The sequence below is a fragment of the Pinus tabuliformis genome, chromosome 6, assembly GCF_031772625.1.
Source record: "Pinus tabuliformis cultivar Carrire ecotype Pingquan chromosome 6, CPIR1, whole genome shotgun sequence".
Lineage (NCBI taxonomy): Eukaryota > Viridiplantae > Streptophyta > Pinopsida > Pinales > Pinaceae > Pinus > Pinus tabuliformis.
The window spans coordinates 2080057185-2080073522 of NC_142292.1; positions in this window are offsets into that span (position 1 = coordinate 2080057185).

A 16338-nucleotide genomic window follows, 5' to 3' on the forward strand; every position below is an offset into this window, starting at 1 on the left:
AACATAGTGATGGGTTTGCCCGAAGGGAAAATTATAGAACAAGCATATGTTATCCTCCTCAAGCTTGACAAAAATAAAGAGGTACTGGTTAGCAATGACTGGGGAAAACTTGGGAAGAAAACTCAAAGAATCTTTATTGGTAGCAAGTCGCTCTTGAACATGACACTTCCACTCCGTGCCCGAGTCGGGTTGGGTTGTTTCATTCACCGGTCACATCGCCATGGTCTCGCCATACCATCCACATTTGGGGTTAATGCTACCAATCCATCACATAAGTGTCACCGACATGTTCAAGAGAAGTCATCCAGAAAGGCCACCTGTGTCCCGCCCACTACCATACATTATACTCCATTCTTTCATGACCGCCACCCTGAACCATATATCATCAGATCATTTTCACCTCCATCAAAATCATTTGCTCCGTTCCGTGTCATTGATGTGGGATTCATTAAGGCCCTCCTATGACGGATCACTTCTTGTCTACATCAGCTCATTATCCAAGAAGTTGATCTAGGAACACCCCATTCAGTACTTTGAAGCTTGCATGCCTTAATGGCAAGTTTCTCACTTCCGGCGACAGGTTTACATCAAGGACCTTCGACCAAAAGCTTTTGCATGGTGTTCGACGCCAAGTCCTTTATTCACCACGTGAATTGTACTGCAGTACCTTGAGGGTCATTATCATTATCGGTGATTCCTCTCGCGCTTGTTAACAGTTTACATCATTGACTGGTAATCAAGCGATGCCTTTCCATGTTCGACTTCAGAACATTTCTCACATGGATCGACTTGTACTTCGAGTGAAGATCGGACGAGATTGAAGACCCCGGATCTAGTTTCATCCATCTGGGCTGCGATATATATTCAGGAAAATAAAGACATTGAAATGTACAACATTGCAGCACAGATAATCATCCTACCAAAAGGATGATGGCTCTATCAGAATCATCAGTCTACCATCAGACGATTGTCTGTCCTATGTACATGAAAATGAATTTATAAAGTTGAGCAGGGGAATGCCCGCCTCAGCTAGATCATGAAAACAATATGAAGATAATGTATTGTATTGTATCTTATTACAGGTCTCCTCCCAGCATTGAAAGAACTTCGGATCCTCCTAATAAAGCATTTCACCCGATAAACGGCCTCATACTTTAGGGGGCAACTGTTATAGACATTTTTGTGCCTTACAACTCTAAGCATGAAATGTCCGAAAACCAAGGGCTCCTAAGTCCCTAAAAGTTTTGTTCTAACTCCTAAAGGAACAAGGTCAACAAATTACAGCTTCTCCCAGAAGCTCTCCACCAGAAACTGCTCAGAATAAGTCAAATCAGGATCATTTAAAATCAAAGGAGACTAGAGTCATCTTTTGTTTTTTCTCGACTCTTAAAAACTGAAAAAACAAGTTGTGTCAAAAACGTCTAAAATTCATTTAATTCGGAAACATACCTTCCCTTTTATTTTAACTGATCGAGTAATCCACAATCGTGGAAGAAATTCAATTGTAACCCCATCGTTCGCGGAGGCTTACGAGTCAACCGTCTTTGTCTCCGGAAGCGAAACAAGTACGGACAAAGCGAACTCGTTTAACCAGTTCCAAGTCTCCTATCAAAGTTAGAACAAGTGTTCCAACGACATCAGAGACTCCGGTTACTCCAAACATTTCCGGAACCCCTGCCTCAACAGAAGAAGTTCAACAGCCATAGAAGGACAGTGGTACTAATCCTAGTTTGAGAATAAACACTTGTGTTACCGAACCAGTTCCATCTACAACCGGTTCGGGGAGTGGTTCTGGGAGTGTTATTCTGAGCAGTTTCTGGTGGAGAACTTCTGGGAGAAGCTGTAATTTGTTGACCTTGTTCCTTTAGGAGTTAGAACAACACTTTTAGGGACTTAGGAGCCCTTGGTTTATGGACATTTCATGCTTAGAGTTGTAAGGCACAAAAATGTCTATAACATAGAGGGAAAATTTGGCCAATTGGGTTGGCTTGCTTGATCCGGCCATGGTGATGATGAAGGAAACGGTTGTTGTGACCAATTTGAGAATGGAGGTTGATTTTTCCAGATAGTATTATATTGCTGAGCATGATATTATGGTGGCTGAAAAGAAAATGCTGGATCATAGAACTTACCTGATTGTCGCGGCTGCCATTGTCAGCGTTGAATGAGTAGGTACACCGATCCTAGCTCTTCTTCCGCTTCCTTGTAGACTGCTTTCAATCTAGGAAGTGAGGGGCAACTCTTTGTAGAATGTTCTTTTGTACAAATGGCGCAAACTTGGACAACATCTAATGGATGCTCCTTGTGGCTGTGTTTCTTTCTGCATCTGGTACAGAAGATTGCCAAATTTTGTTCTGCCTCTGCTTGTTTCTGCTTGGCCTGCATAATATCAAGCTGCGTTGTCAGTGTCCCCAATATGTTAGTTTTAAAATTTTCTAATAAATTTCCAATTTCTGCACGAGTTACTCCCTCTGCAGAGATCTTGTTGTCTCTTGTAAACCTGTCATGTTCCACTGGTTTTAGTCTTGTGCTGCCTCTCGATCTCCTGATACATAAATCAATAATGTCAGCAAAATTTTCCTGATAAATATCTCATTTTCCCATAATATTTAGTGTTTCAATCCATTGTTCCTTCATTCCTCTAATTAATGCTATTTTTAATACATTATCAGGTAAGGGTAATGATGCATAAGGAGATCTTTGAAGATTATACTGAAAACGCTCAACATATTCTTCTAATGTTTCATTTTGTCTAGCTACCATCTGAAATATTTGATCTTTTAACTCTCTAGACCTGCAATAATCCCGATATTTTTTTAGAAAATACTCTTTCATTTGATCCCAGTTATTTATAACACCACCACCTAATCCCATAAACCATCTTAAAGCAGCCCCTTTTAATGTAGAGGGGAACAATTTCAGTTTCTGGGGATCAGTGGTATAGTCATATCCTCTACACAGCACATCAAATTCAAACAAGAATGCATGTGGATCTTTTGATGTAAGGCCATGGAATGTAGGGATATGCTGGAGAGGGATTGCTTTCATAGGCGCATTAGCTGCAGTATCCACAATGGTGTATTGCAGTGTAGAGGTTCGGGTGTTTGGCTGGTTCTGGGCCATTTGGTCAAATATATGCCAATAACCTTTTGGGATATCTAGGAGGGTATTCCTAGGCTGTGAAAGGGGGAATGGCTTTAACAAGAATGGCCTTAAAAACACTTCCTTTATCTAGGATGATGAGAGTGCCTAATGTCTAGGGGGATTCTGGTTCTTGAGTTACTTTAACTTCATTATAAACGATTTTTGCAGCACTTCCCTTATCTAGGATGCTTAATGGTGGAATTATCCCAAGAGGATATCTTGGTTCTTCAGTTTCCCTGGTTTCTCCTCTCCCTTCACAGAGATTGCTAAGGTTCCCTTCTTGCAATGATTTTGGGCTAGAATTCTCAATTTCTTGAAAATCTTGCTCTTTGGTGTGACTATGCACCTCAGTAAAGGCTATAGATGGTGATCCTGTGGCTTGAAGGGAACTAGTAGGTTATCTAGAAGCAAATTTTCTAGGTCCTAATGAAGGCTGTGATTCTGCTTTCTTAAGGATTTAATCTATAAAGGTCGATCACCCAAGGGTCACCGGCCCCTTAGCTTTATCAGGCTTGGGTAGAGGTTTAGGATTTTTTTCAGGCTTTTCTGCTTAGTCATGCACACAAATCAACTGCTAATTTCTACCCAAAGAAAACAACAACAAATCTGCAGGAAAGTGGGCAAGGGAGCAGGGGTATTACATACTCCGTACGTAGGTTCTTACCTTCCATTTTTAAAATCCAGTTCTCTCCTAGCAGGTTCTTACATCACTCTAGAAAAGAAACAAATGGCTACACTCTTTCCCTGGCAATGGTGCCAAAATGTCGAGCAGCAAAAAGGGTCTTTTTTACCTCTATTTACCCTACATTAATTGTCAATCCATGAACGATTTGTTCTTTCAAAAAGTGTACTTAGCTTGAGGCGGTCATTTTTCAGAGTAATGCTAGTAGTATAGTGCTCTCAATACAAGAGTAAACGGATGCTTGGAATGAAATCTATTTGCAAAAAGAAACCTAGGACTCAAATCATGTATTCAGAAAGCTCCAACAATTTATCAGTCAAGGGTACAGTAACAATAACTCTTCCCTTTGTAAACTGATGCAATCAAAAAGGCACTCAAAGGAAGGATCATCAAACTGGGAACTAGACAGCGTATGTCGATATTCACTATAGTCTCAGAGCTTCTGCACACCAAAGCAATGATAATCTTCAAATGATAGGAAATAGAACAAAAACTATCTCTATTTAATAGGATTGAACAACAAACCCTTAATCTACGAAAATGAATGCAACAATAATTATAATCTACAAGAATTAAGTAATATCTTTCTATTTGAACAACAAATAGAAATGGAACAACAGAATATTAGAAATAAAGTATAGAAAAACAACTCAGATCTGAATGTACAACAACCCAAGTTAAACACACGACACACTTAACATCAAAAGGAACAATAATCTGAGCTCCGATACAATATGCATGAACCACAGCTATAAAGTAACAACAATTATAATGGAATGACAGTTGTGATGGAACAACAATTCCGAATGAACAGTAGTCACAATAAATCATACAGTAGTACCGATTTAGGAACATACAACACAATTGAACTATAATCGAATGGCAATCTGTAAGGAACAACAATGTTATATCAATTGTCAAAAGGAACAACAATACAATACAACGTTAGAATGATACCATAGCATTCCTGTTGTAGATAACAATAGTATTTAACCAAGTATATATAACAGAGCTGATATGTAAAACAGTAAAGCACATCAGATTACTGAACAAAGTAAATGAAAGAAATCAAACCACACATGAATAAGAAATATGATATAGGAGCGAGTGATCCACCAGGGCCTAGCCCTTAACCTCCAGGGACACACCGCCTGAGATTACTCCAGAACCAAAGATGGAACAACAACCAATTTTATATTAAAACATCAAAACAGAGTTACAGTGGATCGATCTTCAACGAGAGTCGATGATCAAAGTTTCAAATACAAAGGAGAATTACAAAAAAATAACAACCAGTCGTCCCTCGGGCTAGCAGTGCTGCCCCTTCTTATAATAGCCGAGCAGCAATACCAACAATACAGAAGATTGTTAAGACAATGATCCCTCAGGATCAAAGGATCCTGAGGGATTCGCCAAGATGTTAATTTGTAGTTATCCTTCTGTTCTTTTGCGTCGATTGGAGATCTCCTTTTCCTTTTTCTGGCTGTTACGCTCCAATTTGGATCACCTTGTTTGAACGTGGTTCCCTGCCAAAGGGACAACAATTAACTTGGTCTCGTTCTTTCTTTTGGGATGACAGTCTTCCATTTTCTCCTTTTTCTGCATAGAAAAGGGTAATTATTAGTTATTTCATATTACATATAAATCTTCTAGATTCTATCATATTCTTGTGTCATATGCCTAGCTCATGATGTGAAAAGCTTGTGAGTTTTGATGAAAAGATAACAAAGTAAATGAAAATTACATACCTTCTCCAGTGCCCAACAATTAGATTGGTTGTTTAAGCATTGTAGGAACATGTTGAGTTTCTCTATTCCATGGGACCAAACTATGAAAGTATCATCGACAAATCTTTTCCAAAGTTTGGGTTTCAGGGGGGAAGATTTAGTGGCTTTAGTTTCAAAGTCCTCCATGAAGAGATTGGCAATGACAGGTGATAGAGGAGGTCCCATGGCCACACCGCAGGTTTTCTCATAAATTTCATCTTTAAAACTAAAGAAGGTTGATTCTTATAATTACAAATAACCAAATCAAAATTAATTATTTATAAAAATCCAATATATTAATTAAAATCAATTAATATCAACTCAACTATAAACAATAAAATGAATTAATGTTTTTTTTTTTTTTTCACTGAAACGAGTATGTATTTTATTTAATTGTAGAAGAGAGAATGGGTCTTTGCCAAGGCGACCCCAATTACAATGCAGTTGTCCATCAAATATTGCTTTTGAGCTAAAACATTTTCAAGGAATTTGAAAGGTACTTTCATCATTTAGGATTAACTGCCCTTTCATGAGAGAGCAACCTTTGTTCGCCATCTGATTTGCTTCACTATTTGAATTTCTGAGTATATGATAAAACTTGAAGGAAGCAAAGTCTAGAAGGACTCTCTTCAATCTGCCAAAATTTTTGTTGAGACTAGCATTGCTAAATAGTTCCTCCGAGTTTAATTTTTTTATTAATATCTTTGAATCTACGAAGACTTGGAGGTCTTTGACACCTTTGTCTCTTGCTATGAGGCATGCTTTAAGAAGACTGAGGATCTCAGCTTGATTGTTGGTTTTCTGGCCTAAACCCCAGCAGAAGCAATCTCTTGAATGCCCATCCGGGGAGTAAATGACCCCACCTGGACCGGCAACACCGGGGTTTCCTTTGGAAGCCCCATCAAAGAATATTATGGTTAAAATTTGAATCTGCCAGCAATTTTGGAATGTGTCATCAGGATCTCTTTTATGCCAATCCAGATTTGCTGTTTGAGGGGTAAGGAGATACTTTTGAGGATATGGCTCAAGGGGGCCAAGCCACCTCTTTTCCTCAGGCAGGAGCAAAGATTCTTCTTTATAATACTGTTACTGGGCAGCTTCCAAGAGGAAGGATTTGGCTTTAGCTGTTACATGCAATGGGGAGTGTTACAAGTCTTTGAAAATCAGCTCATTGCGGGCCAACTAGAGCTGCCAGAAAAGGTATTTGGGCAAAGCTGTCCAGACTTTGTGCCAAAATTATTTGATAGGAATTCTATGAGGGTACAAAAGACTCCAAGAGGTGAAAAGTTCTGAGACAGAAATCTGTGGAGGGACAGAAATCTGGAAGTCCTGAAGGATAAGTCCCCAAACCTCTTTGGCGAATATACAATCCATGAATAAATGCTGGGCTGTTTCGAGGTTGCTTCTGCATAGCACACATCTATGTGGCCCTGCTATGTTCCTTTTCGCTAGATTATCACCAGTTAGAAGTTTATTATGAACCAGGGTCCAGAAAAAGAAGTTCACTTTTGGTAAGGCTAATGGTTCCCAGACATGTTTCCAAAAGGCTGGAGATTGGCTGCTGTTCCTTGAGGCCTGTAGAACTCTGTAACCTGCTACTGTAGAATATGCTCCTGTCTGGCCCCAGCCCCAGCTGTCTTTCATGAATCGATTTACAGGGACTGACTCCTCCAGCAGTTCAGCAAGTAAGTATTGTTGAGGGATTAATCAAATAGGGACACCATGAAAATCCCAGCCGGCCCAGTCACCACGATGATCCCATTTCGAAAGGTCATAAATACTGTTAATACCTGCACTTTCCAACCACTCTCTAAGTTTTGTGATTTCCTCATTTTCAGCCAAAGGATCATGACCCATGATACGATCAAGCCACAGATTTGTGTGCTTTCCATTGCCAGGAATTCTGTATACAAATTTTTTGAAGAAATTACTGCTTTTGCAGCATAGTCTCCAAACCTGCGTGTAGTTAACAGAGTTGTCACATTGCAGATTTCTGAGAGAATTGTTGTGTACGTATTTTGTCCGCAGAATGACGCTGACTGGATGAGTGGGCTTATGGACCATCTTCCATAGAATCTTACCTCCAAGTGCTATGTTGACAAGAGAGGGATCTGGAATTTGCAAACCGCCCTCTGCAGTCGATTTTTTAACCAAATCCCAATTTAATAAGTGCATTTTTTTTCATTGCCCTTCCCACCTTGCCATAAGAAATCTAAGAGGAGTTTAGAGATCTGGTCCATCACATTTCTTGGAGCTAATAGAAATCTTGCTTGATAGATTGGAAGTGCAGACAACACAGACTTGATTAGGATGACTTTACCACCTTTTGTTAACCAAAAGCCTCCCCAACCTGAGATTTTTGATTTGATTTTACTGATAATTTCACTCCAGAGCGATCTCTTATTAACTCCATTTGTGATGGGGAGGCCAAGGTACTTGATCCTATCCCATTCAGCATGAACTTTGAAGCCAAGGAGATTCAAAATGCTTATGAGATCTTGCTGGTCTATGTTCTAGCTGAAGACTTCACTTTTGCTCTCATTGACTAATGCTCCCGAAACTCTGCAATAACTTCTAAGGACAATGTCGAAAGCTTTGGAAATTCTGGTGGAGGCGCCTCCAAGGAGTAGGGAATCATCTGCAAAGAGAGCATGGTTCAGAGGGTCTGCGCCAATGGAAGGTTTGAGACCTGGAAGGGTACCAACAATTCTTTCAGCTGAGAGTTTTCGACTGAGGGAGTCAGCCATTAAAATGTACAGAAAGGGGGAGAGAGGGCATCCCTGCCTGATGCCTCTCCGAGCTTGGAAAAAATTGGTAGGACGACCATTGACTAGAGGGGAAATCCACGGGTTGTCAATGCAGGCTTTTATAAGGTGAACAAAATGAGGCGAGAAGCCAAAGGAGAGGAGAACATTGATGAGGAAAGAGCGATTAACTCTATTGAATGCATTCGCCATATCTAGTTTTATCAACATATCTTTCTCTTTCCACTGTTTTCTTGAGTGGATTGTCTCCTGAACTTGGACAATGTTGTCCAGAATGTTCCTACCTTCCACGAATCCACCTTGAGAGCTAGAGATTAGTCTTTTGAGCAGAGGCTTGATCCTATTTGCTAATAGTTTGGCCAGGATTTTGTAAGAAGCATTACAAAGCGATATGGGCCTGTATCTTGCAAATGATTCAGGATTGGAGTCCTTGGGAATTAAGGCTAGGTAGGTGGAATTCGTTCCTCCACCTATCTTGGCTTTTTTCATAAACCCTCTTATCATTTTTTGAAGGTCAAATTTGAAGATATCCCAGCAAGATGTGTAGAAATGTATTGTGAATCCATCTGGCCCAGGGGCCTTATTTGCTTCCATGGACCAAATAACTTTGATGATTTCCTCCTCAGTTGTGGGTCTAGAGAGGGTTGTATTATCTTCAGGGCTGATGAGTAAAGGGATGTTAGATAGCAAATCGTAGCTTCCTCCTCATTGCCATGAGTTCCCTCACTATATAGATTCCTGAAGATGGATTTTAGTAGCAGCTTTGACCTGATTGAAACCTTTGCAGACTTGGTCCTCCGCTATTTTGATTTTTGATATATGATTCCTAGACAGACGTGCTCTATATTGTTAGTGCAAGAAGGAGGTGTTCCGATCCCCTACCTTAAGACACAAACTTCTGAATTTGAGTCTCCAGTATTCTTCTTCCATTCGAAAGGCTCTGTATGTGGAGCGTTGGGCTTTTATTTCTTTTTCCAACAAATCTACTGTGATATCTTTGCTTTCCATATCTGTTTGCAGGGACTGTGCAGTCTGCACTGCTTCTTTTCTTTGGCTGGTTGGAGTAGGGACTGGTTTCTTTATCCATTCCTTCAATGCTTGTTTTGTGGCCTTAAGTTTTTTCTCCCAAACATAACTTGAGGATCCGGAGAAGGATTTGGCCCAAGCTGCTTTCACTGTTTCTATGAAACCTTCTCTCTTGATCCAAAGTGGGCTGAATCAAAATGGTATAGGGCCCAGATCTTCTTCATCTTCTAGTAGAAGTTGGACAGGCTTGTGATCTGAGCTCAGTTTGGGAAGAATTTTAGAGATGATTATCTTTTTGTTCATCATTAGGGAGCTTTGCACTAGAAATCGATCCAGACGGGTAGAAACGTGGTCCAACCCAACTCTGTTATTGGACCAACTGAAAAGACCTTGGACGTGATTGAAATCTAAGAGATCCCAAAGCTTTGTGAGCTCTTCCACTATGGCCAACATGGGATCTCTGCTACTGGAACCACCCCTCTTCTCTTTTTCTTTCAGAACTATATTAAGATCCTCGACTATGATGATGTTGCTGGGGGAAAGCTGCTCTAAAAAAGCAGAGAGAGAATTCCAGCATTCTCATTTTTCAGAGTAAATGACAGGTACGTAAAGATTGAAGAGAGAGATGGTCAACTTACTTGCACAGTGCGTCAGCTCCGTGAAGATCCAGTGTTGGGTTTCATGGGATTTATTCAGCTGGAATAAATCTTTGGTCCAGAGAGTTGCCAACCCTCCAGAAGAGCCCCTTGAGCTGACTGCTTTACCTAAACTTTTCTTCCATTTTGACTTGCTGATATCTAGAAGGGCTCACCCTTCTATCTTAGTCTCTTGGAGCATGAGAATGTCTGAGGGATCTGTTTTCAAGAGGTCCTTAACTGCTTCAATTTTAGAGGGATTCCCCAGTCCTCTGCAGTTCCAAGAGACGAGTTTCATTATTTACTTGAGGGGGGGTTGGAGCCTCCCTTAGAAGGCCTTGGTCTGGTATTTCGTCCAATAGACATTTCTATTGTGGACTGACTTCCTTGTATTTTTAGTCTTTCAGCCTCCTCTTCCCTAACTTCTTTGCGGGATTTCCTTCCTGCTCTTTTTGATCAGGGGCTCATGTCCTAAGTGTCGTAAAATGCTCAGAATTGGTTCAAAGTTGAAAAACTGGAAAGTGATCGTCGTCCTAATTCCGGCGCCGCAAACGGTTCGAAAAACGGTCGCCGTATGAGGAAGTTATGTCAAAAAGAAAAATTTCTCAATAACATTGAAAATTTGAATTTTTCAAAAAAAAAAAAGGAATATTCCTTTTTGGCAACCAATCATAGGCTGCCACGTGGTAGGCCCGGAGGGCACCACGTGGCCCTGAGTGACGTCAGCAAGGGTATGCGCATATGGTTTAAAAGTTTTGGGAGTTTCGTGGTTTGAACACAAGACCTATATTACAACACTCCCACGCCTTACCGTTAGGCCACGATAACAGTTCTTATTATAGGGGTGGAAAACACATTATTTGAAGTTTAAAATGACTTTGGGCGGGGCCCGAAGGGGGCCAGCCCCTAAGGGCCAGCCCCCATACCATGTGACCTCGGGCCCAGAACCTAGGGCTTAAGCCCCAACCGCCAGCACCATTAAACAGTCAGCGCACAATCTGAGGTAAACCATTCACATGCACATTAAAGACCGATAGTTAAATCTGGCGGTCAGGTCAGATTTGGTGGCGGAATTGGTGGACCGCCAAAATTGGTGGGCTTATCTGGCCTCCAACTACAGTTAGCTGGAGTTTTTCTAGGGGCAAACTGGAGAAACTTTAATTGGCCATAACTTTGGCTAGGAAATGCAGTTTTGGACGAACGTTTTTTTGATTTCAGGTATTTTCGACCTTCTGAAGCCATTGGTGCAGGTATTACAGCCATCTGAGGTTATTTGCAGAGGTTTTGGAGCCATGGAAGCTCTGGGAGCCACCAAGGCCTAGTATTGGGAGAAATGTATAGGGTTGCAGGTATCCATTGGAGGTGAACCAGTGGTCAATCCTGAAGGATTCAAGTGTTCTGAATCCATTTTTACCATCTGTTCCACCTGTAGATGCTTCTATTCAGCTGTATATTCAATTTGAGCATTTAATTAAAACAAGGACAGGCCCATTTGGGAGCTTTGGACCCAACAGACGTAGCCTAGGAGGGGTGAACTACTTTATCAAATTCTTTTGCATCTGTGGTTGATTTATTTTGCAGAAAAAATTCGTTTTAGTGCGTTAAACAGTAAAAGGAAATAAATCTGCTATGCTTAAATGGGTCATAAACAGTTGAAGATTTCATTTGTTTTCTTTCTGCAAGACATGGACATCTTTTAAATATGTATATATCTGAATTGAATACCTTGCAAAACATTTACAAGTAGTTTCAAATTCAGATCAAGTTGGTTTCAGAGCTATGTTGTTGTTTCTTTGTATCAAAAGCAGTCAAATAAGCTATAGACAGAGCCTGAAACGAGCCAGGAAGCCTTCGAAATGCTCTTGTTATACAATTGTAAAGTAGATAAATGCTCTTTCACTCAATCTCTGGTATAGTTGCCTTTTGATTGTTTTTGTGCAAAGATCTTCTAACTTTCTTGCAAGTATTGATGCTTACCAGGTTGAAACTTAAAAGAGGGGAAGGATAGTTGACTAGAGGACGAGAGAATCCTCAGTCAAGGAAAGCCAGAGAGGCATCACCTCCACCTTCAATTTCACCCTCAAGAGTCTCAGCAGAAGCTTCAAGAATGTTTGCACATGAAGGAGAAATTCCTGCAGACATGGATCCAAAAGAAGAAGAAAGAGTCTTCAGAAAGGCTTTCTTGGACCTCACTGAAATGGTGAGGATATTGTACCAAGAAAGAAATGAGAAATTGGCTGGAGACGGGTCCAAACATCCACATGAAGGAGAGGGCTCTTCAGGAGGTAAGAAGGATGATGATCATTCCAAGAAAGGAAATGGAGGTAATGGTGATCCACCACCCCTATCGTCACCTTCTTCCTCTTCATCCTCGTCTTCTTCTTCTGGGCATAAGCATAGATCCTCTGGAAAAATTCCTTTTTTGAAGCTTGATGTAAAATTCGAATTACCTATGTTTAATGGTGAAGTGAATGCAGAAAAGCTTGACAATTAGATTAGGCAGTTGGAAGTTTACTTGAGGATCCAAAATATGCATGATGATGCCACAAAGATTCAGGTGGCTTCTTTGAGAATGGATGGAGCAACATTGGTCTGGTGGGAGGCAAAGACTAAAGAGGAGATCAAGAAATTTGGTAAGGTTACCTTAACATGGCCTGAATTTCTATTAGCCATTAAAAAACAGTTTTATCCTCTTGCTCACATGCAGAAAGCCATTATGAATTGGAAAAATTTCAAACAACTTAAGGGTCAGAGTGTCCAAGACTACACCCAAGAATTCAGGAGAAGAGCTCTCTTGTTAGGGGTAGATTTACAGACCCAAGAAACCTTGCTGAAATACATTGGTGGCTTGCATAGCTACCTTAGACACACCATCTTGATGTTTAACCCTACTAGCATGGACGAGGTTTGTGTCCAAGATACCCATTTAGAGGCAAGGGGAAAAACACATTTGAAGAGGGTAGAAACAAGCCCCCCAAGGGGAAAATCAAAGAGAAAACCTCCAAGGGAAAGGGAAAAAAGAATGCATCTGTCAAACAGGAGAGTGAGAAAGTGATCTGTAAACACTGTTCTAAACCAGGCCATGAGGAGAAAAATTGTTGGAAATTACATCCTAAAAAAAGACCTCAATCTAACAAATCCAAAGGGAAACATAAAACTGCTGCTACTACATCTACACCACAGGATTTAGGGGATGATTCAGGTTATGAAACCAAAATTGCAGCCATGGGTTTGAAAAACTTGAAGGGAAAAGAAATTGAAACTCAAGCCAGCACTAGTACCTCAAACTGCCATGTACAAGCTCCTAATGAGGAAGAAAGAATTGAATTGTTTCATGTGAGGGTGATTTCAAAACATACTAAAATTGACACACTTTTTGATAGTTGGTCACAAGCAAACCTTATATCAGAGGACTTGGTCAAGCAGCTTAAACTTGAGACTATTCCACATCAGAAGCCATATCCACTTGGATGGATTTGTAAGGATGCAAATTTACAAGTTTCAAGGAAGTGCACATTGCGCTTTGCAATTACTGCACATTTTATTGACACAGTTGAACTTGATGTGGTACCTTTTGATATAGCAGGAATTGTTTTGGGAAGTCCTTACTTGTATGACAGGAAAGCTATCTTTCATCGCCATGAAAACAAATATCATCTTTTCAAAGATGGCAAGGAGTTCATTGTTAGAGTTCATCGCAAGAAGACAAATATAGCGATGGTGAATGTAGGACAGGTAAAAAGGCTGGTCAATTCAAGTAAGAATTTTGTTCTTCTTATGATTAAGCCCAAGGTTGATGTGAATCATGAGTCATTTGACAATTGTGATCCAAAACTTAAGTCAGAACCGTATGATGTAGTTGATGCATATCATGAGATGTTTCAGGAGCCAACAGGTTTGCCTCCTAAGAGGGAGATTCAACATGAAATCCATTTGCATCCAGATTGTCCTCTTCCAAACATAGGCATGTACCGCATGTCTATTATGGAGAATGCTGAAATAAAGAAGAAAATCAAGGACTTGTTGGACAAGGGTTTCATAAGGCCACGTACTTCGCCATGTGGGTCATCGATTGTATTGATTCCAAAGAAAGATGGCACTTGGCGTATGTGTGTTGATTTCAGGGCCTTGAACAAGATAACGATAAAGAATCGTTACCCACTCCCAAGGATAGATGATTTGCTAGACCAGTTGAAATATGCTCGATATTTCACTAAGTTAGACTTGCGTAGTGGATATCATCAAGTAAGAATTGAAGAAAGTGACATTTGGAAGACATCCTTTAAAACCAAACAAGGACTCTTTGAGTGGCTTGTAATGTCGTTTGGTTTGTGCAATGCACCTGCAACTTTCATGCGGGTAATGGATGATGTCTTCCGTCCTTTTCTTGATGATTTCGTTATTGTCTACTTAGATGACATCTTAATTTTCAGCAAGTCTAGAGAAGATCATGTCATGCATGTTAGGAAAGTACTTGATGTTTTGAAGAAGAATCAGTTATTTCTTAAAATGTCAAAGTGTGAATTTGGAAAAACTTCTTTGGTTTATTCGGAACACATAGTAGGAGGAGGTGTTTTGAGAATTGATCCTGCGAAAATAGAGGCTATTGTGAATTGGCCTACTCCCAAATCCATAACAGAGGTAAGAAGTTTTTAGGGTGCAGCTCAATATTGGAGGAAGTTCATCTCTAACTTCTCTTCTATAGCAGCTCCTATGCATGCAGTGACAAGTGTGAAGCATGCTTTCCAATGGGGAGGCAAGCAGCAAAAAGATTTCAAATCTTTGAAAGAGAAGATTAGTTCAGCTCCGGTCCTTGCATTACCAGATTTGAGACAACCATTTGAGATACAAACCGATGCTAGTGATTATGCCATGGGTGCAGTTCTTCTACAACATGGTAAGCCTATTGCTTTTCATTCTGAAACTTTTAATGGTGCTGTTGTAAATTATCCTACATATGATAAGGAGTTGTATGCATTGGTACAAAGCATCAAAAAGTGGAAACACTATTTGATGGGCAAAGAAACTGTTATACATACCGACCATCAGCCCTTACAATCCCTGCAATCACAAAGCAAGTTACAACAGTCAGGACACTTCAGATGGATGGGCTTCTTGAAACAGTTCCATTTGGTAATAAGGTACAAGAAAGGTACTTTGAATAAGGTTGTTGATATGCTTTCAAGGCCTATTATTGGTGCTGTTACTTTACTTAAGAATGATTCCATGGTACATGATAGTTACATAGAACAATATGCATCTGATGATGACTTTAAAGATGTGTATGCTAACTTGAGTAAAGGGAATCATGTAGAGGAAAATGACTATCAAATGCATAACAATTTGCTGTTTCATTTGGGAAAGTTGTGTATACCACAGGGGGAGAGAATAAATGTCATAAGAGAAGCTCATTCTTCTCTTATTGCTGGCCATTTTGGGGTAAGCAAAACAGTTGCACATCTACAGAGGTATTGCTATTGGCCTCGCATGGTAGATTCTGTTTCAAGGTTCATAAGAGGATGTTCATTATGTGCTACAAGCAAGCCTAGTAATACGAAGCTTGGTTTGTATACTCCTTTGCCGATACCTTCTAGACCATGGGAGAGCATCTCTATGGATTTTGTAGGAGGTTTTCCAAAATCTAGAAAGTAGCATGATTATTTATATGTAGTAGTTGATCATTTCAGCAAAATGTGTATACTTATGCCTTGTAAGAAAACTATAACTGCTGAACAAACTGATGAATTATTTTTTCATCATTTATGGATTCACTTTGGTTTGCCTACTTCCATTATTAGTGACAGGGATTCTAGATTTGTGGGGAATTTTTGGTCCAACCTATGGGAGATGATGGACACAAAGTTGAAGAAAAGTACTGCTTTCCATCCGCAAACAGATGGACAAACAGAAGTTGTGAACAGAACCATTGTGCACCTCTTGAGAGGATATTGCAGCAAGCATCCCAAGCTGTGGGATGAACATTTGCACTACATACAACATGCTTACAATCGTGCCAAGCACTCTTCCACAAACACCTCACCGTTTGAAGCTTGTTTTGGTTACTTGCCAAAATCACCTCTTGATTTCATTCTTGAGAAAGATGTCGCCATTGAGGGACATAGTGATATTGAAAAAGCTCATTCATTCATTGAAAGAATTCACCAAATACATTAGAAAATTCAAGAACAACTTGAGAAGAGCCAAGGCAAGTACAAGGAAAGACATGACAAGCATAGAGTCGATCACAAGTTTCAAGAAGGGGATGAGGTATGGCTGTACATTAGTAAGGAAAGGATGCAAGGAGAAGGTAAAAAGCTGAA